We start from the raw sequence: 27310 nt of genomic DNA, 5'->3' as shown, positions 1-27310 counted from the left end.
CACTATCTGTATAGAGATCACGTATCAAACAATGTCATCCTAATAAATTTAATAAAAAATTAAAATAATCTATTCTTTCTTATCAAATTTGTAAAGATATGAGAAAAAATAATACCTAGTATTGGTGCAACTGGGGAGTTACTAGAATTTGGTAGACTGGTTTTGCTTCTTAGCCCTTCCTCTTACTGGCAACGGCAACTTTTCAAATATATATTTTCATTAAATAAATAATTTCTTTTTCTCTAGGACTATTTTTCTCATCTTGAAGTGCAGAAAATATTAGCAACCACCTCATAGGGATTTTGAGGGAATCAAGCAAAATACTGCATATGAAGTATTTAATATATCATCTGGCACATAATGCATGCTCAATATTAGAATTATAATAATCACTATTGGAAACGACAATTCTAATACACCGATGAGGGAATATAAACTGGTAAACTTTTAAGAATAAGAATCTCATATATGTGTGTATATATATGTGTGTGTGTGTGTGTGTGTGTGTATACACTTATAAGTGTATATACCCATGCCTTACTCATTTAACTTCTGAGGAAACAAGGCCAGTATATGTTTACAAGGATATCTTTCATGGTATAGTTATATAGTAATGGCAAAACTGGAAACAAGTTAAACAGCCAAAAGTAAGGGAATAATAAAAAATTGTGGTTTGTCCACCTACTAAAATTTTATTCAGGTATTATAAAGCATATTTCTGAAGAATATTTAATGGATGAGAAAAATGATCCTGTGTGAAAATAATGGTATTTACATTTTTTAATAATAGTTGTTTGTAATTTTGAATTGGTCGGTAGTCAGTCAGTAAGTACTTTTGGACATCTGAGGCATGTCAGGCACTGTGGTGGGTACCATGGGTATGGCCGCAATAACACTGACAGGGTGCTGCCCTCGTGAATCTGTTCTTGGAAAATATGTTACTTTTATAATAAAAAAGACTATTAATAAAACAACAGGGGAACTGTGTTAGTTTGCTAGGGCTTCCATGACAAAGTACCACAGATTGGGTGGCTTAGATGACAGAAACTTTGTTCTTACAGTCCTGGAAGCCCCAGCATCAAGATGGCAGCAGGGTTGGCTTCATTTTGAGGTCTCTCTCATTGACTTAAGATGGCCATCTCCTCACTATGTCTTCACATGGTATTCCTTCTATAACTGTCTAAATCTTCTCATAAGAACACCAGCCATACTGGATTAGAGCCCGCTCTAGTGACCCCACTTAATTATCTCTTCAAAGGTGTTATCTTCAAAGATAGCCTTATTCTGAGGTTTAACCTATGAATGGGTGAGTGACAATTTGGATCATTAACAGAAACTGTTTAGTAATATTTCTTATCTGGCACTTACTCTTTTGAGTGATATAGTAAAGAAATTATGTACCTGTTCCTTTCCCCTTCCATGGTATATTTTTTAACCCCATTGGAGTGCCTCTTCAAGAGGACTGGGAACATGAATCCCTCTTTGAAAGTCTGTTCATTGGCCCCAGCATGGTGGCTGTGGAGATTTTAGTTTAAGTGAAGGTAGCCTTAGATAGGCTGTCATAAATTATTTCTGGAACCAGTGACATTCAAGGGTTTCCCTGGTCCTTCAAGTCTGTTCCAAGGTGAACTCAGGGTTCCTGGTTAGTCTCAACTCAGAACTAAGTATTTCAGGTGGGCCTCCCAGGGAGGGCTTCCTGAGGCAGAGGGGTGGTGTCCCAGGGTTTAAACAGATTCAGATGCATGGTCTGAAAATGTAATCTTCTGGGAGTGACAGAGGCCATCCAAAGAGAATGAGTCATTGATGAAGAGCAGTAGTAAAAATGGTTATGTAATCCTATAAACCAGAAACTTCTTTTATTAGATAAATCCAATTTGACTTTCATTAAAAGAGAGAAACAAATAGACAATTGCTGTCAGATGGAAGATTACCACAGTTTCCCATAGCATAGAAGTGAACCTAGTAATGTCATGTCCAATTCTTTGTTTAAAAGTTGAAATACTGGTCTTCCATGGGCATCTGGTCTGGCTTTCATTCACATACATGATAAGCAGCAAAGGCTGATTGATCTCAAGAGCAGGACTCTCAGGGTTGGTCCAGTGTCATCTCCACAATACTCCATGACTGAGGAGGCATGTGTGCTAAAGGAAACACTGAGCCTAGGAGTCAGGACCCTTGAATTTCCACCCAGATCGGCATTGGCACTAAGCAGCTGCATGTTGGTAGGCACCTTGCGTACTCTTTCTGATCTGATTTTTTTTTTTAACAATCAAAATGGAAGTTGGATAATACAGGCGCTTCTGTCGTTAATATGTCACAAATGTTTTCTGAGTGCCACTCATCTACATTCAGGGCAACAGACTTGGCAGGAGGGCACAGATGTGTTTGGCAGAGAATGGTTATGGGATGGTGCCTAGGACACTGAAGAAAGGAGAAGAGGCCTCACACCTTGTCTAAAGAATTAATGAAGATTGAGAATCAAGGGGTGAAAAAAATTACAAAGGTGGGAAATGAATGAGAAGCCTGACCAGGTGGTGGCACAGTGGATAGAGTGTCAGACTGGGATGCAGAGGACCCAGGTTTGAAACCCCGAGGTTGCTGGCTTGAGCACAGGCTCATCCGGATTGAGCATGGGCTCACCAGCTTGAATGTGGGGTCACTGGCTTGAGCATGGAATCATGGACATGGTCACTGGCTTGAGACCAAGATCACTGGCTTGTGCAAGGGTCACTCGCTCTGCTGTAGCCCCCTGGTCAAGGCGCATATGAGAAAGCAATCAATGAACAACTAAGGTGCCACATGAAGAATTGATGCTTCTCATCTTTCTCCCTTCCTGTCTGTTGTCCCTAGCTGTCCCTCTCTCTGACTCTCTGTCTCTATCAAAAAAAGAAAGAAAGAAAGAAAGAGAATGAGAAGAGTTGCGATCTTGTGCTCACCTCCACTTTCTTAGTGAGCTTCCACCTCACTGCTCACATATTGATTCAGTGCTGATACATTCTGCTTGCTTCTGTAACATAATTTTTACCTTTTTTTTTTCCCAAAGTGAAAAGCGGGGGCAGCAGACTGACTCCCGCATGGGCCCAACTGTGATCCACCTGGCATGCCCACCAGGGAGCGATACTCGGCCCCTCAGGGAGTCGCTCCCCTGCTGCAATTGGAGCCATCGTAACCCCTGCAGCAGAGGCCGTGAAGCCATCCTCAGCACCCAGGCCAACTTTGCTCCAATGGAGCCTCGGCTGCCAGAGAGGAAGAGAGAGAGAGAGATAGAGAGAAAGGAAAGAGGGAAGCGTGAAGAAGCAGATGGGCGCGTCTCCTATATGCCCTGGTCGGGAATCGAACCTGGGACTTCCACACGCCGGCCAATGCTCTACTGCTGAGCCAACCGGCCATTGCCTACCTCTGTTTTTTATTAAGAAGTAAAACATCTTTGTTTCATTGTCTTTCCCCCTCTTTTAATTTTCAAGTTGCCCAATGTCATTTTAATTTTTCTTTTTGATTAAATTTTTAAAATATGTTATTATTTTATTTTTCTTTCTCTCTTCAGGTTTACAGGGAGGAGAATGCCCATTTCTCATTGACAGAACATAAACCTTATCCTTCTTTGACTCCAAACCTCCTTAAACCTAAGATACTGCTTAAATATAACAGATACAATCAGGACATGCTTGATAATGAAAAAGATGATGACTATGATCCAGTGCTTTTCATAGGGTGTTATAACCTTACCAAAATTTTCATTAGCATTCCCTGTGCATACTTCAATTACAAGAAACTCATGTTTTGCTCAACACACAAGAGAAATGAAAGGTATAATCTAATGCTAAACATGCTTGTACTTGGCATTAATTTAACTGGACCCTCTTCTCTGATATAAGAACAGAAACAAGGCCATAGACCAACATCCACTTTCAGAAAAATTCATAAGTAGCAAGGTTCCAAGACTGTTTCCAATGATCTCTTGTCCTTTTTGGTTTTAAAGGACAAAGATCTAAACAAAGAGTTGTCCCTTTCTGTAGGAAACAGAACATGAATTGCTGACATTTTGACATGTTGCTGAGTATTATATGTGAGGTATACTGTGTACATTTTTACAGGGTTCCTACATCAGTTGTACAATTTTTAATTGGGTTCTTTGCACTAATTTATTAAATCGATGCTGATAATTCTATTTATTTTACAAAAATTGAAATGTAAACCATGATGTTTCCTCTCAGATGTGTGGACACCTGATAAACTATAGTATACTGGTTAAACCACTTTTTGTATATAGTGATGATGGGAATAGGGTTTTGAGACTTTCTCCTGTCTTATTTTGCCAACAGAGGAAGACCATGTATTTTCTATTGATTCAAACTTCTATTTCTGTGATTTTAAATGTATCTAAAACTTTTCTCTGGACTGTCAAATTCAAGAGCCTATATTTCTAGTGAGTTTCACACAGTCCCTTTCTTTTTAAAAACTGCCTTACAAACTTTTATTTTTGTGTTGTTCATTTCTTTTCTTTCTTTTTTGTCAATGTGACTTAGAAATTACTCAGGTTGGTGAGCAGATATTTGCATAATTCTCTCTATGAGCTAAAGAACAAAATGTTTACAGAAAATGCCTGCCTGGGCACTGTGGCTCCTTGAGAAGGAATTCTCAATTAGCCAGGAACCCTTTGAGAGCATTACCCTGCCACTGGTCCACACTCCTTATACCCTCTGCTCTGGGCTTTCAGGAACCTTCTCTGGAAACTGTTGGCCACCGCACCTGAGAAGTCAAGTAAGAGTGGTTGAAATGTCCAGAGAACAGAGAGCAGATGGCACCCACCCAGGTCAATTCATGAGCAGTACATGCCATAACCTGAAGGCAGTTCATGAACTCACAACAAGACCTGGAATACTCAGAATTTGTGTGTTGTTCTTCCTGTGGCCAAATGTACATGGGAAGCCAAATGATAATATAAAATTGCTACACGAGTATGGAAATACAAAATGAGAGTTAATGGCATCCGGCTAAAAGAGCTGGATATATCTATTTCATAAAAGGTATCTTCTTAACAAATAGGATCACAATATTTGAAGTGCATTAGCTAATACTTCTTCATCCCTGGATGTGCTGGATAGGTATTCTAGTGTTTCCTTCAGTGATTCACCTTGTTCAATGTTTCCTAACTCCTTTCAATGATTGATACATTCTTTATTTAGATATGTCGATACATTTAATCATATCATGATGAAATTAGCCCTGCCTGGGAGCCATTCTGTCTCTTTAAAATGATGGTCATTTACTCATCAAATATTTATGGAGGGTCCCATATTTGCCAGGCCCTGAAGTTTGAATTAAGCATTTAGCAGTAAGTGAAGCAAGTTATGCAGCCTAGTGAGGGAAGTAACAATTAAACAAGCAATTGTAGTAATGTGTGATCAGTGTTTCAGAATGGCATGAGCAGGAGGCTACGGATCACATCACCACTAGTCTTGGGGACTTGGGAGCGCTTCTGGGAGAAAGTGCTGCCAAATTTGAGACTTGAAGGACAGAGTTGGGAAGCAAAGAGATGAAAACACTTCTCGGTAAAGGGACCTTCCTGTGCAGAGGCCCAGAGGAGAGAGTGCAAGTTACTGTCAAGGCACTGGAAGAACTTCATTCGGGCTGCAATGCCAAGTTGAAAATGGCTGGTGAGCTCAGCAGGGGTCCTCATGGCGGATCTTATTAGGTTGGACTCTATCTGAAAAGCAGTGGGGGAGACTCTGGAGAGCTTTAAGCAGAAGAACAATGATTAGGTTTGCAGTTCAGAAAGATCACGCTGGCTGCAGCATGGAGAAAGGATTTATGGGAAGAAAGATTAAAAAAGTAAAGCCAATTAGTGGGCCATGGCATTCTCTCAGGTGAGAATGGATGGGGATTGATAGGGCTAATCAGGGTTGTGACAGTGAGAATGGAGGAAATAGTGTTTTGAGATATATGTATGAGGAAGAATAGAGAGGACTTGCTATCTAGATGAATGTGAAAGTTGTGGTGATGAATCAAGACTAACCCCAGGTTTTGCTGACACTGGGGTAGTGGGAAAGGACTGGGTATGGGGAGAGGATGGTGAATTCAGGCCAGGACACGATGAGGGAAGTGCTGGAAGGCACTTGGACATACAAATCTGTAGCCCAAGAGAAATGTTAGAACTGAAGATAAGATTTTAAAATTATCATCAGTAGAGTCTTTGAAGCTATGAGAGAAGAAATGTGGTTCAGGGGAACGGGCAATTCAACCCCCAAATCCTTTCCTGTGGCTCTGCTCTCTAGAACCATTTTTCTGCTCTAATTTTCTTAGCATATGTTTTTCTGGAAACTGTTCTAAGGCAAGAATTAAAAAAAAAAAAAAGATTGTGCTTTGTATGCTACATTCAAAGCCAGAGTAACAAGGATGGGGAGAAAGGAAGAGAAGAAAGAAGAGATGAGAATCAGTGCAAAATGCTGCTGAGCAGGGGCCAGGTCATGAAGGATCTCATTGGACCTGTTAAGGAGTTTGGACTCTGCCATGCTTGCTGCCATTTATTTCATGTGAGCAGGAAGACACCCTGGAGGTCACTTTCAGGTCAGTCCTGCCCACCGGCACACAGGAAGTCCACTTGCATTTGCCGGGATGGCTACAGTGAAGCCCGTGCCCTGAATGAGTCTTGCCAGCCTCTTTCCCATCTCCTGTCTCCATTAGTAAGAGTCATCTGGGTGTATCAGTTACCAGAGGGGCAGAACCAATCGGGCACTGCACATGTGGGTTTGTCACAGGAATGGGCTTCTGCAATTCAACAGTGTCCATAACGCTGTCTCCATATCTGATGCTGGAGCTCGAGGTCCTCAGGACAGGGGGTCTGGAAAGAACAATCATGAGCAAGCAAGCCTGTGAAGTTGGGCTGATGCCCACATCCATTCTTGCTTCTCCTGACCTCCGTGAAGAGGGTGGTCTAACAGAAGCCAAGGTTCTTTGCCATGCGGCTAAACACACACACCAGGGCAAGAGTCGAAAAAATTAGAGGTGAGGTGAGAAAGTAGGATAGTTTCAGGCTCCGATGTTGCTTCCTGCCCAGTTAGCAACAAGTGCCAGCTACGAAAGGATGGCCTCCTTTCTTCTGCCTTCTAAATCTCACAAGAATCTCCCTGTGTCCATGGGTGGGGGCATGGCTTTTAAATTCCAGATTGCCACCTACTGTTCCTCCAAGCCTTTTTCTGGGACAAATTCTTGAAGACACAGGACTTGGTGGGAAATTAATTACTCACATGTCTGGGTGGCAGCATCTGTCCTCTGCAGTGTGATGTGTCAGTCAAGTCTGGAAGTTCTGGGAGGAGCCAGACACTCGGGGCAGCTGCTGCAGGGGAGGGCCTGGCCAGTCTAACCAGAGCGCTCAATTGGCCCTTAGCAGTGACAGGGTGGGCTGGGGTGCAGGTGTGCCTGAGAGAATCTGAGGGGTTTCATAAAATAGAGTTATCTGTTGGAGAATTTCAATAAAATTATACTTAATAGAAACTGTAAACCAGAGTGGGATATGTTTTAAAACTGAACCAGAAAACTTTAAAAGGCTTAGTCTTGTGAAGCAAAGAAAAATAGTATTTCAGAGATCTGCATGTGAAGCTTATCATTCTTTTGCATTGACTGTGAAAACTTTTGGCACGGCAGTGTTCACACAAAGTCAAGGCAGAGTCTGTGCATACACTGTGCTGCTTCTGGTGGAAACTACTGAGTGCTGAGCAATGACATAAACTTGTTAGATTTTATTATTCCATTGAAGAAATGAAACCATCCCAGATAGAAAGATTTTTCTGCAGAGCAATTTCAAATGAGGTTCAGTGATAATAACAGTGTGAGGCTCAAAAGTAATGAAAAGCATGAAGATCATCAGATGTTTGAAAAACAAATTTTAAAGATTTCCCTGTGCTTTCAGGCTTCACGCATACGTCTTTGATCACGTCTTTGCAGAAACACCATCCAAAGGACTAGGAGAGACAGCCTCTGCTATAATGACAATTCTGAAAAGAAGGTTTCATGTCAGGTCTGAAGGGAGATCCAGATTTATTTCCACTACCTGGTTGGTTCCTTGTGATTGTGTTCTGAGCTACTGCCTGTGACAGATGATCTTGATTTAAGTAAAGCACTGTGTGGGCTGAGGCATTGGTAAACTCCACTGTGGCTTTACTCCACCTCTATTCCCTGCCTGTGATACCAGGTTCTCCTCTCTGACTTAGGAAATCTGATTAGAATGTCTGTGAGCCAGGGTGAGTTATAATACGGACAATGTGAAATGACAACTATTTTAAAATACGATAATTTACAAATCTTGGTATTTTACCATTAATGTTTTCATATGCATATATATTATACATGTTTATACCATGGGTTGTATCACACTAAGGTTTAGAACAGGGGTCCCCAAACTTTTTACACAGGGGGCCAGTTCACTGTCCCTCAGACTGTTGGAGGGCCAGACTATAAAAAAAACTATGAACAAATCCCTTTGCACACTGCACATATCTTATTTTAAAGTAAAAAAAAAAAAACGGGAACAAATACAGAACAAGTAAATTTAAATCAACAAACTGGCCAGTATTTCAATGGGAACTATGGGCCTGCTTTTGGCTAATGAGCTGGTTAAAGTCCGGTTCCGTATTTGTCACTGCTAGCCGTAACAAGTGATATGACGCGCTTCCAGAGCCGTGAGGCGTGCGTCCCGCGTCACCAGAAGTAGTACTGTATGTGAGCGATGCCGTGCTTTGCGGTGGTCTCACTGACCACCAATGAAAGAGGTGCCCCTTGTGGAATGCGGCGGGGGCCGGATAAATGGCCTCAGGGGGCTGCATGTGGCCCGCGGGCCGTAGTTTGGGGACCCCTGGTTTAGAACTATAATTCTCAATGCTGATTTTAAATGGAAATAATCTTCCATTTAGCTTCTTAAATGTTTCTACCAAAAAAATTAGTGATAGGATTATTCCTGTTGATTATAGTGAGGGGTAGAGTAATTAAAACTTGATTACCAATATTCTTTCATGGTTTGAAATAGTGCTTTATATTATTTTTAAAGTATCACATGATTAATTGGTCAATTGTCATGACTTTTTTGTGGGGTATAAGTTAATTTTATTTCCTTGATTAACTTCAAGTAAAAACAAGCCATGTAGTACTTTCAGAAAACCAGACAGCGAGAATGACCACGAGCAGCTTCACAGAGGAGAAGAGGCGATCCGTGTCCATCCTTCATCTCCATTTCTTCCTTCAAAAATCCTCTAGCTATTATATTAGACAGGCTGTTTTGACTTCACGTGACAGAAACTTGACCTGAAATAGCTTAAGTCAGAAAAAAAAAAAAAAAAAAAAAAGACTCTCATCAGCTCTCGCACTGAATTTTGGAAGGAGATTTCCCACATGGCTGAATTCAGAGACTCAATCTGTAACTTTGGGAAGCATTTGGGGCTGGGTGTTGTCCCTTCCCTAACCACCAGTATGGAAATAAAAATTTCAGTTTAGTTGCTAATTATTAATAATTAATTGATGTGTTACCTTTCTTCTAACAAGTACTTTCGAAAGCATTTAATTTTAAACTGAATCCAAGAGTCATTTAGAATGTACACTTCACTAGGGCAAGGGCTGGTTAGAAAGCTGTCCAGTATCAAGGTGATCAATGAAGACAATGAGCTAAACAGTGAAGCTTTATTGTCACAGTGACAGCAAGAGACCAAAGAGAGAGAGAGAGAGAGAGAGAGAGAGAGAGAGAAGGTGCTGGCTCCTGCATTGTTCTATTTTTCCCCAGGAATGGCACTGTGTGAGGATCACATATGATCACTGTTTAGGGAGTTCTGACAAGTAGTCTCCCACCATTATTATTACAATCATTTTTTTTTTAGTTTATTTTTTAATTTTATTTTTTTTGTATTTTTCCGAAGCTGGAAACAGGGAGGCAGTCAGACAGACTCCCGCATGCACCCGACCGGGATCCACCCGGCATGCCCACCAGGGGGTAATGCTCTGCCCATCTTGGGGCGTTGCTCTGCCGCAATCAGAGCCATTCTAGCGCCTGAGGCAGAGGCCACAGAGCCATCCTCAGCGCCCGGGCAAACCTTGCTCCAGTGGAGCCTTGGCTGTGGGAGGGGAAGAGAGAGACAGAGAGGAAGGAGAGGGGGAGGGGTGGAGAAGCAGATGGGTGCCTCTCCTGTGTGCCCTGGCTGGGAATCGAACCTGAGACTCCTGCACGCCAGGCCGACGCTTCACCACTGAGCCAACCGGCCAGGGCTACAATCATTTTTTGAAGTGGGGTGTGGATAGGGCGGCGCATAGGAAGAAGGAAGGCATGGGGCTAAGAGTAGAAAAGTCCTGAGTACTGAATCAGGGTAGAGACAGATGTCTTCAAATCCATTCCACTCCTCTCCCCCGTTAGGAGGTCTGGCAGAGGGACCAGGCCGGACCACAGTGTGTGGAAGAGCATGGCAGCCGGGGAGGCTGAGTCTCCAGTGCAGTTTCCTCTGGAGAACACCATGCACTGGTTGAGCACCAGCTCTGCTCTGGGGAAGGCGGCCTTCCCCATGAAGATTGCCAGGAAAAACCTTGTGGTTGCCTATGGTCTGGTTGAAAGATCATCACACTTAGGATTTTGGCCTGAAGCTGGGACTCCTCAGAACCCTTGTTGGTTGGTTCCCTAATCCATCACAAGAACCTAAAATAGTGCTAGGCACATAGTAGGTGATCAGTACATGGTTACTTTTATACCTGGTGATATTGGTGGGGGAGTTGAGCCACTGCAGAGACTCCGGGGCTATTCCATGGGCCCTAATGTCACTGAGTGTCACAGCAGCTTGCTCCAAACTGATGAATTCCAGCAACACAGATAACCAGTGTAATCAGGTCTCCAACAGAACAAACATGGTGAGCACCACAATCACACACATGCTTGAGGAGCAGATGAAAAAAAAAAGAGCTGACAAGAGAAAAAAATAAAATGAATGCATGGTTTCTGGAGGTTTGGGGAAATGCCTCTTCCTACCAACTGTATGAAAGTATAACTTTATAATCCCATACATTTATTTGAGGACAGCAGATGAGGTTATAAAATGTATATCAGCTTCTGCACCTCCTGCCATTTGGCCTTTGGGTTCATTTACAATGATGCTCTTTGTTCCCCATAGGTCAGCAGAAGAATGATAGTCCTGTCCTGATTATGGCATGTTCTCATTTAAGAGGGGGCCATCCTGATCGCTGCATGTTGCTCACCATCTGTCTCTCCCGTTTGTGTATTTACTCAAATTCAGAGGTGTAATTCACAATTCACTCTGTTGTGTGGGATTTCTTTTTGCTCAGTGTTAACTCACTGAATTGAAAGGATCGAAGAGACTAAACTTTTCTAAACAAGAACAGCCTCTTATGTCAAATGTTTCTTGAAAATTTTGCATATTTTTATTTCATTTCTTTATAAATTATTATCAGGAAGTTAAATCTTTGTAATCTACATACAACATGATAAAACATATTTTTTCTTTTAATGGATTTCTTTTTATTTTACTTTATTTTTATTGACTTCATTGGTGTTACACTGAATAATAAAATTATATAAGTTTCAGGTGTACAATTCCATAATAAATCATAAGTATATTGTATTATGTGCTCATCACCCAAAGTCAACTCTCTTGTCATCACCATTCATCCCTCTTGACCCCCTTCCACTTCCCCCACCCCCTTTCCCTCTGGTAGTCACCATACTGTTGTTTGTGTCTATGAGAATTTTCTTTTGCTTAATCCCTTTACCTTTTTCACCTAGCCCCCAAAAGCCTTCTCTGACAGCTGTCAGTCTATTCTCTGTATCTATGAGTTTCTTTCTATTTTATTTATTTATTTTGTTCATTAGGTTGCACATATAACTGAAATCATATGGTATTTGTCTTTAACTGAATGGCTTATTTCACTCCATATAATACTCTTCAAATCCATCCAATCTGTCACTCAGAGTAAGATTTTTTTCTTTTAGGGCCAAGTAGTATTCCACTGTGTAAATGTACCACAGCTTTTTTATCCACTCATCTACTGACGGACACTTGGGCTGCTTCCAAATCTTGGCTATTGTAAACAATGCTGCAATGAACAAATGGATTTGTTTTTTTGTATGTTTGTTTTTTAAAATTTATTTTACTTTATTGTGTTTACATAGATTCAAGTGTCCCACCAAGTATATCTACCCCACCTCTGAGGTCCCTTCAACCTCCCCTTTGCCCCCTCCCCCAGAAGCCCTCCTCGCTTCCCTCCAGGATTTGCTTTCCTGTTCTCTATAACACTGTGTTATGTGTATATAATTTCACCAATCCCTTTCCCTTCTCTGATTCCATCCCCTCATCTCCTTTCTCTCTGTCTGCTTTCACTCTGGTCCCTTTGATCTGTCCTCTGTCTCTATTCTGTTCCTCAGTTCACATTGTTCATTGGATTCCTCAAATGAGTGAGGTCATATGATAGTTTTCTTTTTCTGCCTGGCTTATTTCACTTAACATAATAGTTTACAGGTCCATTCATGTTGTCGCAAAAGGTAAGATTTCCTTCTTTTTCATGGCCCCATAGTATTTCATTGTGTATATGTACCATTGCTTTTTAATCCACTTGTCCATTGACAGACACTTGGGCTGTTTCAAGATCTTGGCTATTGTAAACAATGCTGCCATAAACATGGGGGTATTTTTCTTCTTTTTTTTTTTTTTTTTTTCTTTTTTTTTTTTTTTTTTCTGAAGCTGGAAACAGGGAGAGACAGTCAGACAGACTCCCGCATGCGCCCGACCGGGATCCACCCGGCACGCCCACCAGGGGCAGTGCTCTGCCCCCCAGGGGGCGATGCTCTGCCCATCCTGGGCGTCGCCATATTGCGACCAGAGCCACTCTAGCGCCTGAGGCAGAGGCCACAGAGCCATGCCCAGCGCCCGGGCCATCTCTGCTCCAATGGAGCCTTGGCTGCGGGAGGGGAAGAGAGAGACAGAGAGGAAAGCGCGGCGGAGGGGTGGAGAAGCAAATGGGCGCTTCTCCTGTGTGCCCTGGCCGGGAATCGAACCCGGGTCCTCTGCACGCTAGGCCGACGCTCTACCGCTGAGCCAACCGGCCAGGGCCTATTTTTCTTCTTTTGAATCAGTGATTTGGGATTCTTAGGATATATTCCTAAAAGTAGGATGGCCAGGTCAAAAGGCAGTTTCATTTTTAATTTTTTGAGGAATCTCCATACTGTTTTCCACAGTGGCTGCCCCAGTCTGCATTCCCACCAGCAGTGCAGGAGGAATCCCTTTTCTCCACATCCTCGCCAGCACTTATTCTGTGTTGTTTTGTTGATGAGCGCCATTCTGGCTGGTGTGAGGTGATATCTCACTGTGGTTTTAATTTGCACTTCTCTAATGATTAGTGATGTTGAACATTTTTACATCGCCTATTGGCCATCTGTCCTCTTTGGAGAAGTATATATTCAATTCTCCTGCCCATTTTTTGATTGGACTGTTTATTTTCCTGGTGTTGAGTTTTACAAGTTCTTTATAAATTTTGGTTATTAACCCCTTATTAGACGTATTGGCAAATATGTTCTCCCATTGTTTGGTTTGTCTTTTTATTTTGTTCATATTGTCCTTAGTTGTGCAAAAACTTTTTAGTTTGATATAGTTCCATTTGTTCATTCTGTCCTTTATTTCACTTGCCCATGGAGATAAATCAGCAAATATATTGCTGCAAGAGATGTTGGAGAGTTTACTGTCTAAGTTTTCTTCTAAGATGCTTATGGTTTCACGGCATACATTTAAGTCTTTTATCCATTTTGAGTTTATTTTTGTGAATGGTGTAAGTTAGTGGTCTAGTTTCATATTTTTGCAGGTAGCTGTCCAATTTTTCCAACACCATTTGTTAAAGAGACCTTCTTCACTCCACTGTATGCTCTTACCTCCTTTGTCAAATAACAATTGTCCATAAAGTTGTGGGTTTATTTCTGGGTTCTCTGTTCTGTTCCATTGATCTATATGCCTGTTCTTATGCCAGTACCAAGCTGTTTTGAGTACAATGGCCTTGTAGTATAACTTGATATCAGGAAGTGTGATACCTCCCATTTTATTGTTCTTTTTAAGGATTGCAGAGGCTATTCGTGTTCTTTTTTGGTTCCATTAAATTTTTGGTATATTTGTTCTATATCTTTGAAGTATGTCATTGGTACTTTAATAGGAATTGCATTGAATTTATACATTGCTTTGGGTAATATAGAAATTTTAATAATGTTTATTCTTCCTATCCATGAACACGGTATATGCTTCCACTTGTTTGTATCTTCCTTGATTTCTTTTATCAATATTTTATAATTTTCTGAGTACAAGTCTTTAACCTTCTTGATTAAGTTTACTCCTAGGTACTTTATTTTTTGTGTGTGTTGCAATAGTGAAGGGGATTGTTTTTTAAATTTCTCTTTTAGATAGTTCATTGTTGGTGTATAAAAATGCCTCTGATTTCTGAATATTAATTTTATATCCTGTCACCTTGCTGAATTCATTTATCAGGTCCAATAGTTTTTTGACTGAGATGTTAAGGTTTTCTATGTACAGTATCATGTCATCAGCAAATAATGATAATTTTACTTCTTCTTTTCCAATTTGGATGCCTTTTATTTCTTCTTCTTGTCTGATTGCTGTGGCTAGGACTTTCAGAACTATGTTGAATAAGAGTGGTGAATGGGGCCACCCCTGTCTTGTTCCTGATCTTAAGGGGATTGCTTTTAAGTTTTGCCCATTGAGTATGATGTTGGCTGTGGGTTTGTCATAGATGGCCTTTATCATGTTGTGATATGTTCCCTGTATTTCCACTTTGCTGAGAGTGTTTTTTTTTCTGTATTTTTCTGAAGCCAGAAACAAGGAGAGACAGTCAGATAGACTCCCGCATGTGCCTGACCGGGATCCACATGGCACGCCCACCAGGGGGCGACGCTCTGCCCACCAGGGGGCGATGCTCTGCCCCTCTGGGGCGTCGCTCTGTTGCAACCAGAACCACTCTAGTGCCTGGGGCAGAGGACGAGGAGCCATCCCCAGAGCCCAGGTCGTCTTTGCTCCAGTGGAGCCTTAGCTGCGGGAGGGGAAGAGAGAGACAGAGAGGAAGGAGAGGGGGAGGGGTGGAGAAGCAGATTGGCGCTTCTCCTGTGTGCCCTGGCCGGGAATCAAACCCGGGACTTCTGCACGCCAGGCCGATGCTCTACCACTGAGCCAACCAGCCAGGTCTTTGCTGAGAGTTTTGATCATAAATGGGTGCTGGATTTTATCAAATGCTTTTTCTGCATCTATTGAAATTATCATGTGGTTTTTATCCTTTCTTTTGTTTACATAATGAATCACATTGATTGATTTGTGGATATTGTACCAGCTTTGCCTTTCCAGAGTAAATCCCACTTGATCATGATGTATGATATTTTTCATGTTTCTGGTTTGCTAATATTTTGTTAAGAATTTTAGCATCTAAATTCATCAGAAATATTGGTGTATAGTTTTCTTTTTTTGTATTATCTTTGCCTGGTTTTGGAAAAAGAATTATGCTCACCTTATAAAAGGAGCTTGGAAGTCTTCCTTCCTCTTGAATTTTTTGAAATAGCTTGAGAAGGATAGGAAATAGTTCTTCTTTGAATATTTGGTAGAATTCACCTTTGAAGCTATCTGGCTCAGGGCTTTTGTTCGTTGGAAGTGTTTTGATAACTATTTCTATCTCATTTTTTTGTAACTAGTTTGGTTTTCTGTTTCTTCCAGATTGATTTTTGAAAGATTTTATGTTTCAAGGAATTTGTACCTTTCACCAAGGTTGTCTAACTTTTTGGCATACAATTCTTCATAGTATTTTCTTATAATCTTTTGTATTTCTGCTATGTCAGTTGTTACTTCTCCTCTCTCATTTCTAATTTTATTTATTTAAGTCCTCTCTTACTTTTTTTGGTGATTCTGGTTCAAAGTTCATCAATCTTGTTTACCTTTTCAAAGAACCAGCTTTTGATTTTATTGATCTTCTGTATGTTTTTTTTTTAGCCTCTATGTCATTCATTTTCACTCTGATCTTTATTATTTCCTTCCTTCTACTTCCTCTGGGCTTTACTTGCTGTTCTTTTTCTAGTTCTTTTAGATGCAGGGTTAAGTTGTTTATATGAGCTTTTTCTTGTTTCTTAAGGTATGCCTGTAATGCTATAAACATCGTCTCAGGACTACTGTTGCTGTGTTCCATAAATTTTGAGTTGTTGTATGTTCGTTTTCATTTGTTTCAGGAAATTTTTTTCTTTTTTTGTATTTCTCTGAAGTTGGAAATGGGGAGGCAGTCAGACAGACTCCCACATGAGCCCGACCGGGATCCACCCGGCATGCCCACCAGGGGGCGATGCTCTGCCCATCTTGGGGCATCGTTCTGACACAATCAGAGCCATTCTAGTGCATGAGGCAGAGGCCACAGAGCCATCCTCAGCGCCCGGGAAAACGCTGCTCCAATGGAGCCTTGGCTGCAGGAAGGGAAAAGAGAGACAGAGAGGAAGGAGAGGGGGAGGGGTGGAGAAGCAGATGGGCACTTCTCCTGTGTGCCCTGGCTGGGAATCGAACCCGGGACTCCCGCACACCAGGCCGACACTCTACCGCTGAGCCAGTTGGCCAGGGCCCAATGTCCTTTTTGATGCTTACTATCTCTTTGTTTTGGTGCTCATTATGTCCATCTATTGTTGCTCTACAATCCTTGAGCATCCTGACAATCATTATTTTAAACTCTGCATCTGATAATTTGATTACTTCCATCTCATTCAGTTTTTTTTTCTGGGGATTTCTCTTGTTGATTCATTTGAATTACATTTCTCTGTCTTCCCATTTTGTCTCTGCATAGACTGCTCCTTTGAATGTATTGTTTTTGTAAGTAGATGAGTATAGGGTTGGTGCTGTCTGCCTCCAGCTTTAAGTTGTGTTGTTTCCAGATCTCCTTGGGTTGGACTCAGCTGTTATTTGTAATCTGCTGTAGGCTACTTATCTGCTGCTACTGCTCTTTTAGCTATTTGTGTCAGTATTTTCTATGTCTTAGCTAGGTCAGGTATGAAGAGCTTTTCCTTAAGATACCACTCTAACTAGGGTTGTTAGCTCCTGAGCTGATGCTCTCTGTATCTGTCCACTGGATGTACCAGCTTTGGACCTCCCTGGCCAGAACCTGGTTGATACTAGTAGGGGCCATTAGCAACCTTCTTGGAGCTACAGGTGATCCAAAATTTGTGGCTGCCTCTGCTGGGCCCTGATGTCATTGTAAATATCTGCTGCACTCCTAGGCTGGCTCTTATCTACTCTTGGCCAGTGTGTGTGTCCTCTCTATTCCCAAGGTGTGTTTTTTCCACCCACCCCCTGCTGCCCAGGCACTCAGGCACTGACACTGCCAGATGCAGGGATTCGTGGGCTTGTGGGCTTGCAGGCCACTGCTCGGGCTGCCCAGTGGGGCTGCCCTGTGGATATGGAGGACTCCTCACCTTACTGGGCTCTGCCCCCCATGGGCATGCGGGCTGCCTAGCTGGGCTCTGCCCCCTGCCAGTGCACAGGCTGAGCTCTGTGGCCACAGCTCCACCCTCTTGCTTTTTGGAGGTACTCAGCAGCTGGGGGGCAGTGTATGCCAGACCTCAGCACTCAAAACTTGTGTCCCTTATGTTCCCCCTGCTTCTAAGCATCTCCTTGCACTGACTAGAGCAGGAGAGCCTCTGGTAGGCAGGGGTAATTGCTTCCCTTTGCTGGCTTGGTTCCCTCAAGAAAAATGGCCACTTTAGGTTTGGTGAGTGACCCAGTACAGGGGTTAGATTGGCTGTCCCCCACAGTCTCTCCCTGTGCCCCTGTAACTCCAGTCCTCTCAGTGCTCCCTGCTCCTGGACCCCCAGCTAAGTGGCTGTGAACAAGGTTTTCTGTGCAGTTTCTTTAAGATAGAGCCTTGGTCTGAGAGTTCTGACTCCTTCTCGCAAACTGTAACCCACCTCTTCTTTCAGCTAAATACTGTCCATAAGCCTTCTCTAGTCTCTGGGGCTCCAGGCAGAGGTTCCAGTCTAGTCCTGGGGCTGTGGACCCACAACTTTCCCAGCAACCCATCCGGCCATGAAAGACTCTCTGGGCCTCCACTTGCTCCTGGGAGCAGGGCAGCCCTTTCTGTGTCTCCACCCTTCCTACTAGTCTTGGTGTGGCTTCTTCAGTGATGCTTGGTTATAGATTCCTCTTAGTTTAGTTCAAAGTTGGTTTTTCGAGATGATTGTTTCTAAGTTAAGTTGTAATCTACTTTGGTTCTGGGAGGTGGGAGTTGTAATGTTCGCCTACTCCGTCACCATTTTTCTAGTCTGGATTTGTTTTTAAAAGAACAAAGCTAGGATTCAAATATTTCATCTTTTATGATACCACGTTATTTAAAACTTATTCATTAAACATCTGATTAGGTCTATTATAATTTTTAAGCTGATTAAATGCTCATTTTGAAATGTTAGAATGAACTATCACACAATGATTGCATTGTAATACATCTTTATAGGTATCTGGTGTTATGTTGGAATTGAGTCACCATTTACTCTACAAATTGACAAGCTAACAGGGAGAGACAGTCATACAGACTCCCGCATGCGCCCGACCAGGATCCACCCGGCATGCCCACCAGGGGGCGATGCTCTGCCCCTCCGGGGCATCACTCTGCTGCAACCAGAGCCACTCTAGCGCCTGGGGCAGAGGCCAAGGAGCCATCCCCAGCATCCGGGCCATCTTTGCTCCAATGGAGCTTCGGCTGCGGGAGGGGAAGAGAGACAGAGAGGAAGGAGAGGGGGAGGGATGGAGAAGCAGATGGGCACTTCTCCTGTGTGCCCTGGCAGGGAATCGAACCCGGGACCTCTGCATGCCAGGCCGATGCTCTACCACTGAGCCAACCGGCCAGGGCCATACTTTTCATGTATAGGCAGGAGTCTAGCTTCAATTTCATCATATTTTCAATGGTGGAGGAGATGGAGATTATGACACATTATTATTTCTTCTGTCCAGAAAAGTATACCACAAAATATATCATGTGTGAGCCTGCCACAGCTGCAACAATTATGACAGGAAAAAAAGAATAGTTAGTTTCCCTTCAGTGCACAGTGAAATAGTGAACAATTTGTTAAATATTCCTGGAGTCAGTTAAACTGGCATAAGATCAATTTGGTGGCTGCCAAGCCTCAGTAGGAACCAATTAGAATTCACCAAAAATTAAAAATGGATGACTCTGGAAAAGCAGTCTTAGATTTATGGGGAAAAGCAAATGCATTGAGTCCAGAATAATCTCAGTGGACATTCTTTAAAGGAGACTGGTAAGTGGTATAGTTGTACCATGTTTACAGTGTTTTGAATATTTCTTCTCCAATATTTTAAGCCATTACAGCAAAGAATTAAATTAGTCAGATTTTGCCTATACAACATGAGAGAACCATTCTGCAAATTGCAGCCATTATTAATTTTGTTCCAGAAGCAGTCTTGCGTGAAACATTAGAGACTTTTTTTTCGTTTTGCATTTAAACTACAGATAAACACTATGGATTGTTTCAATGAATGCTATGGAAATACTGAAAACTGTACAACAATACCTTTTAAAGTCAGATATGCAATCATGAAGGATGTTTGAACAATCTGATGATGGATGGACATTAGTTCACTGCTGTCAAGATGAGTTGCTACTCCACATCTTTGATACTGATTGTACTTTTGCAGTCATGATTGAGTTGTTGAAGAAAAACACTCCACTGAGCACTCTCGACCATGTCCAAACCAGCACCAACTTGAAATATCATCGGCTTACTCAGCAGCATCAAAACCCACAAAGTAAATACGTTAGACTCATCCCAGAGGCTTTTCTGCAGCAGTAAATGGATTTGGCCTCTTTAAAGCAGGGAGCACAGTTTCAACACAATTATTCTTATTGGAGCAGACTAAGGAATTTACTTCAAATGAGGTTGCTGGTTGTCCGAGGGAAGCTGTGTCAGAATAAATATTCAAGTACTCTTCAGAGGTATAATTGGTTCATTCTCCCATGAAACATTTGTGCCCCATGAACTGTATATAGCCAGCTTTGTTTAAATGGAGGAAAAATTCTTTCACTTTAGCAAAACTTGTATATGGCTCAGGTTGGGTCCCATTTCAGTGAAAACTCTTTAACACCCAGTTCTTTGCAAATGGGCTGTTTTCGTATGCCAGATGTCCTGAAGCAATAGCTTTTTTTATTTTTTCACAATTAATTTTATTAAGGGAAAAATTTTAAGTGACAGATGTCACCAGTGAATGTTCACATTAGTTTGAGGAAGACACAGCTTTGAAATGTATCCTTGTAGGGTAGTTATGTATTTAAATACAAAGCCTATGGGGTTATAATTTGACAAGTGATGATGTGCAGGTTTACAGGGAGGAGAATGCCCATTTCTCAGTGACAGAACATAAACCTTATCCTTCTTTGACTCCAAACCTCCTTAAACCTAAGATACTGCTTAAATATAACAAATACAATCAGGACATACTTGATAATGAAAGAGATGATGACTATGATCCAGTGCTTTTTATGGGGTCATTTGGCTGTTTTGAGGCAAAACACTAGGGTGACTGGTATATGCCATGAGAAGTAAGAACAGGGTGGAAGGTACTATTAAGAAAAAACAAAACTTTTTATGGAAATGTGAAAAATGCATTTATTCTCTTTAAAAATAATAGCTTGGATCTCTTTTCTCTGTATATATTGAAATGTAAAGTCTATCAACTATAGGTTTTCAGTGAACAGAAGATCTTTTCATTGGCCTATAACAATTTGGAAATGAGGTCATTAGTGCCGTCTCTAAAGTGCAGCCCTTTATTTGATCTGTTCTTCAAGTGGAGCCTTTTGGTATGGCTTGTTGCATTGGACTAAGAGTTAGGCAATAGGAGCCCCAAGGATATTAAAAATGACCTTGAGAGCATTTGCATAGGTCATTTCCTACACCAACACCACTTTGTGTGTTAAAAGCAGACATTGAGGGCATTTAGGGCTTATTTCTTATTTCTGTGTCCATTGACTCTGGAAATATCAACAGCATTTTATTTTTGTTTGAGCTAGCCTCTATTTTTGTACATGTCAATCTGAGACATCCTTCTTCTGTTGGCTCCATGAAGTAATATTATTTGTCACAGATGTGTCTCTTAGTATCCTGGACTTGACCAATTCCATGTCCTATATTAGAAGTCATTAGTTAGAAACATGTCTTGCCCTTTTCCTTTCCCTTTCCCTTTGCCCTGACCAGTTGACAGAGGTATCAATATCTTTTAATGGAAATTACTTTTCCTCCTTAAACTTTCTAATCTTTTAAACATTTAACATATTAAATTGAATGTTACAGCCAGGCTTGATTTTTCACTGGTATCCAGGGATAATACTGGGATGGATAGATTTAGAAATATCTCCTTTTCAAAGATATTCATATTTTTTTCATTTGGTATATGATTAAATCAGTGTTTCCAATTTATCATAGCATGTGGGTAACAAAACAAGTCTTTTTTGCCAGAAATACTTCATCTCCAAGTGAAGTCTCCAGGACACAAAGAGTGCACTTATCTTGAGGGGATTATAAGGTGTCACTTTGACATATCAGGGGAAACTGATTTTACATATTCTTTTCATGAGATGCTGCAAATCTATACAGATATCAATCATGCCAAGGAACTGCCAAATCTTGACAACTTCCCCATCTCCAAAGTTAAATTATTGGATCCCACAGTAAGAATTAGCTTTCACTTTTTAGTTTGCTATGAACTGAATATTGTGTGATTCCCAATTCTTATGTTGAAACCACTCCCAAGGTATTGGTTTTAAGGGTGAGCCTTTGAGAGGTGCTTAGGTCATGAAGGCTGGGTTAAGTGCCTTTATCAAATATACCCAGGGAGCGGCCCTGCCGGTTGGCTCAGTGATAGAGCGTTGGCCTGGCATGCAGGAGTCCCGGCCAGGGCACACAGGAGAAGTGTCCATCTGCTTCTCCACCCCTCCCCCTCTCCTTCCTCTCTGTCTCTCTCTTCCCCTCCCGCAGCCGAGGCTCCATTGGAGCAGGGTTGGCCCAGGCACTGGGGATGGCTCTGTGGTCTCTGCTTCAGGCACTAGAATGGCTTTGGTTGCAACAGAGCAACGCCCCAGATGGGTGGAGCATTGCCCCCTGGTGGGCATACCGGGTGGATCCTGGTCGGGCGCATGCGGGAGTCTGTCTGACTGCCTCCCCATTTCCAACTTCAGGAAAATACAAACAAACAAACAAACAAACAAACAAAAATACCCAGGGAGCAATTTAGCAAAATAATAATAATAATAATAAAGGAAAAACAAAGAAAAACTCATGAACACTCACAACAGTGTGGTGACTGTGGGACTGGGGGAGGTGGAGAGAGCATAGGGAGAATAAATAGTGATGGACGAAGACTTGACTTTGGGGGGCAAACACTACAGTGTACAGAGATGTATTGTAGAATTGAGCACCTAAAACTTGTTTATGTTAACCATTCTTATCCCAATAAATTCAATTTTAAAAAATACTTAAAAAATAAAATATACCCAAGGACTAGGATTGTTTCCTTCCACTGTGTGAAGTTATACCAAAAAGGTGCAGTCTATGAACCAGAAAGTGAGCTCTCATCAGACACTGAATCTGCTGGTACTGTGATCTTGGACTTCACAGATTTCAGAACTGTGAGAAATAAGTGTTTGTTGCTTCTGAGTCACTCAGTTTATACTTTCTATGTTATAGCAGCCCCAGCTGACTAAAATGTAACTTAAATATGGTTCTTAGAGTGTTGTAAAGAAAAGGACTTTTGAAAGCTTCAAGCACATTTATAAAATAGAGATAACTGGGAAAGTAAACACTTTTTTATAGTCTTTTTAATGAAAATTTTCAGGTTGTCAAAGGTAAAGAGTATAGTATTAAAAAACCTATGTGTACTAAACTTCAGCAATTATCAACATTTTGCTAATTATGCTTAATTCCTTTTACCTTTCTTTTGCTGCAGTATCTTAAAGTAAATTCCATTGTTATTTCATCTCTAACACTTTAGTATGCATTTCCAACTAAAAAGATCTTCTCCCTCATTTTTTAAAAAGAAACATAACTATTATGCTGCTATCATAGATAATAAAATTAATAATAATTTAATTTTATTTAAACCCAGAAGATATTTGAATTTCCACGATTATCTCAAAAATGCATTTTAGAAAACCCCATATGGAAATTCAGAAGATGGTGATGGAGTAGGTGGGTATTACAACTTCCATTCCCAGAACCAAAGTGGATTACAAGTTAACTTTAAGAACAATCATCTGGAAAAAACAACATTGGACTAAACTAAGAGGACTCTTTAACCAAGGATCACTGTAGAAACCACATTGAGATTGGTAGGAAAAGTGGAAACACGGAGAGGGCTGCCCAGCTCCTGGGAGCGAGTGGCAGCCTGGACTGACTCGTGTGGTGGGAGGGAAGTTAAGCAGAGAGGGGAGGGTCCTGGGCTCAGTACCGAAGCCTCAGCCTGCAACCCCAGAGCTTAGAAGAGGCGTACAAACAGTATTTAGCTACAAAACAAGCCAGGATACTGTTTGTGAGAAAGAAACAGATTTCTCAGACCCAGGATTCATCTTAAAGGGTCCAAGCAGAAAACCTCTTTCACAACCAGTCACCTGGGGTCTGGGGGATGAGGAGAGCTGAGAGGATCAGAGTAGCAGGAAGAGAGTGTAATCTAGGTGGTAAAGGGAGAAAGACTTTGAGGGACAGCCACCCTAACCCCTGGGCTGAGTCACTCCTCAAATCTAAAATGAATATTTTTCCTGGAACCAGCAATACCAGCAAAGGGAAACAGATCACCAGCCAAACAAAAGCTCTCCTGCTGCGGACAGAGCAAAGAATTGCTTAGAAGCAGGGAGCAATCAAGGATACAGTATTGAGGACTAAGGTCTGAGTTGCATTGCCACCCCCACATTGCTGAGTGCTCGCCTGAGGGTGGGAGGTGGCAGGATGCGGAAGCGCAGTTCAGTCAATGGGAACAAAACCTGGGGCTGGTCACAGCTGCAGCCTGGGCAAGAGCAGTCCCAAACATGAGGGCTTAAGCCAAGGTCAGCTGCGACTGAGGCCCAGGCGTGAGTGCAACCCCACCTGGTAGAAGCGAGGTCGGCAGCCAGCAACAGCTGCAGAAGGGATGCACAAAAGCGGTCTGACCTGTGGCTGTGGATCAGGCACACAAGAGTGGTCTGGCCTGCAGTCTCGCCTGCAGGGGCAAGGCGAAAACCAGGGAACCAGCTAGAACTTGTGGCTGGGTGCAGGATTGCAGTCCTGCCTGTGGGGCCAAGGCTTGCAGCCCTGGTGCACAAGTGTTGTCCCACCTGCGGGAGCAGGGCAGAAGTAGGGGGCTGGCCAGGGCTTGCAGTTCAGGTGCACAAGTGCAGTCCCGCCCTCAGGGGTGGCCTGGGCATGTGAACACAGTCCCACACACAGAAATGAGGTAGAAGCTGCAGTGACTGTCTCAGAGGGCCAGCACCAGCAATGCCCATGCTTGAACACCCAAGGCATGGCAGAAAGACCACACCTAGGGAACACAGAGGCCACACCCATCAGACTCCTGTGGCCACCCTTCTTATACACAGACAAAATGAGAAGGCAGAGAAATGCAACCCAAATGAATCATCAAGAGAAATCCCCAGAAAAATATTTTAATGAGATGAAAAAAACCTAATTACTGGATGCAGAGTTTAAAATAAGGATTGTTAGGATGCTCAAAGATCTTAGAGCAACAATGAATAAACATAACAAGCACCTAAATAAAGAGATAACAAGTATAAAAAAGGACATTGAAATAATAAAAAAGAGTCAGTCAGAAATGACATATAAAATATTAGAAATAAAAACCAAACTAGAAGGAATTAAAACCAGAATGGATGAAGCTGAGGATTCAATGAGTGAGTTAGAGGACAAGATAAATGAAAGCACGGAAGCAGAGCAGCAAAAAGAAAAGAGGCTCAAAAAGTCTGAGGAAACTCTAAGAGAGCTATGTGACAGCATGAAGAGAAACAACATACACATTATAGCAGTTCCTGAAGGAGAAGAGAAAGAACAAGGGATAGAGAATCTGATTGAAGAAACCATAGCTGAAAACTTCGCTAAATTGATGAAGGAAAGTCACACAAGTTCAAGAAGTACAGAGAGTTCCATTAAGGATGAATCCAAAAAGGCCAACACAAAGGCACATCATAATTAAAATACAAAAATTAAGAGATAAAGAAAGAATACTAAAAGCTGCAAGAGAAATGCAGTCTATTACCTAGAGAGGAGCCTAGATAAGAATGACATCTGACTTCTCAACAGAAACATTAGAGGCCAGAAGGGAATGGCAAGAAATATTCAAAGTAATGTAAACCAAGAGCCTACAACCAAGACTTCTCTATCCAGTAAGGCTATCATTTAAAATTGAAGGAGAAATAAAAAGCTTCCCAGACAAAAACAAAACAAAACAAAACAAAACAAAAAAAAACCCTCAAGGAATTCATTACAACCAAACCAATGCTACAAGAAATGTTAAGGAGCATACTGTAAACAGAACAAGAGGGGGGGGGAATCTAGAAAATGAGGAATGTAGCTTTAAAGAATAAAATGACAATAAACAACTACATATCAATAATAACCTTAAATGTAAATGGATTAAATGCTCTAATCAAAAGACATAGGGTAGCAGTGTGGATAAGAAAACAGGACCTGTACATATGCTGTTTACAAGAGACCCACCTCAAAACAAAAGATACACATAGACTAAAAGTAAAGGGATGGAAAAAAAATATTTTATGCAAATAGAAAAGAAAAAAAGCAGGGGTAGCAATACTTATATCAGACAAAATAGACTTTAAAACAAAGGCTAAAGTGAGGGATAAAGAAAGTTACTACAAAATGATAAAGGGAACCATCCAACAGGAAAATATATCCATTATAAATATCTATGCACCTAATATAGGAGCACCTAAATATATAAAGCAGATTTTGATGGGCATAAAGGGCAAGATCAACAGCAATACTATAATAGTAGGGGATGTTAATACCCCACTAACATCACTGGATAGATCCTCAAGAAGAAAATTAACAAAGAAACAGCAGACTTAAAGGACACACTAGATCAACTGGATGTAATAGATATCTTTAGAGCTTGAGATTTGTTTGGAGGTTCTAGCAGGAGAGTGCAGCTACTCATATACCCTTGACTAAAGAATGGTCCTCTCCTCTAGCAGGGAAGGTTGTCCTCTTCGACTGAGCATGCACTGCACATGGAGCGGTGAGGGAAGAAGGGGACACCTGCCTAGCCAGCCAGATCAGCTGAATCAACCCTGGCAATCAATGGGGTGACAGATGTCGCAGCCAGATCGCCCTCACATCCTACATATCTTTAGATCCTTTCACCCTAAGGCAGCAGAATGTACATTTATTTCAAGTACTCATGGTACATTCTCTAGAATAGACCATATGCTAGGACACAAAATGAGTTTCAACAAATTTAAGAAGATTGAAACCATATCAAGCATCTTCTCTGATCACAGTGGCATGAAACTAGAAATCAACTACAATAGAAAAATTGTAAAACACTCAAACACTTGGAAATTAAATAGCATGTTATTAAATAAAGAATGGGTTAACAATGAGATCAAAAAAGAAATAAAAAATTTCCTTGAAACAAGTGAAAATGAACATACAACAACTCAAAATTTATGGGACACAGCAAAAGAAATCCTGAGAGGAAAGTTCATAGCACTACAGGCATACTTTAAGAAGCTAGAAAAAACTCAGATAAACAATTTAACACTGCATCTAAAAGAACTAGTAGGCCCTGGCCGGTTGACTCAGTGGTAGAGCATCGGCCTGGCATGCAGGAGTCCCGGGTTTGATTCCTGGCCAGGGCACACAGGAGAAGTGCCCATCTGCTTTCCCACCCCTCCCCCTCTCTGTCCTCTCTGTCTTTCTCTTCCCCTCCCGCAGCTAAGGCTCCATTGGAGCAAAGTTGGCCTGGGTGCTGAGGATGGCTCTATGGCCTCTGCCTCAGGTGCTAGAATGGCTCTGGTTGCAACAGAGCAATGCCCCAGATGGGCAGAGCATCGCCCTTTGGTGGGCATGCTAGGTGGATCCCTGTCGGGTGCATGTGGGATTCTGTCTGCCTCCCCATTTCCAACTTCAGAAAAATACAAAAAAAATTTTTTTTAAATTAAAGAACTAGATAAACAACAGCAAGTAAAACCCGGAGGAAGTAGAAGAAAGGAAATAATAAAGATCAGAGTGGAAATAAATGAAATAGAGGCT

This window comes from Saccopteryx bilineata, chromosome 5, assembly GCF_036850765.1.
Source record: "Saccopteryx bilineata isolate mSacBil1 chromosome 5, mSacBil1_pri_phased_curated, whole genome shotgun sequence".
NCBI lineage: Eukaryota > Metazoa > Chordata > Mammalia > Chiroptera > Emballonuridae > Saccopteryx > Saccopteryx bilineata.
The sequence above is the reverse complement of the archived record's forward strand: the minus strand, read 5'-3'. Positions refer to the sequence as shown.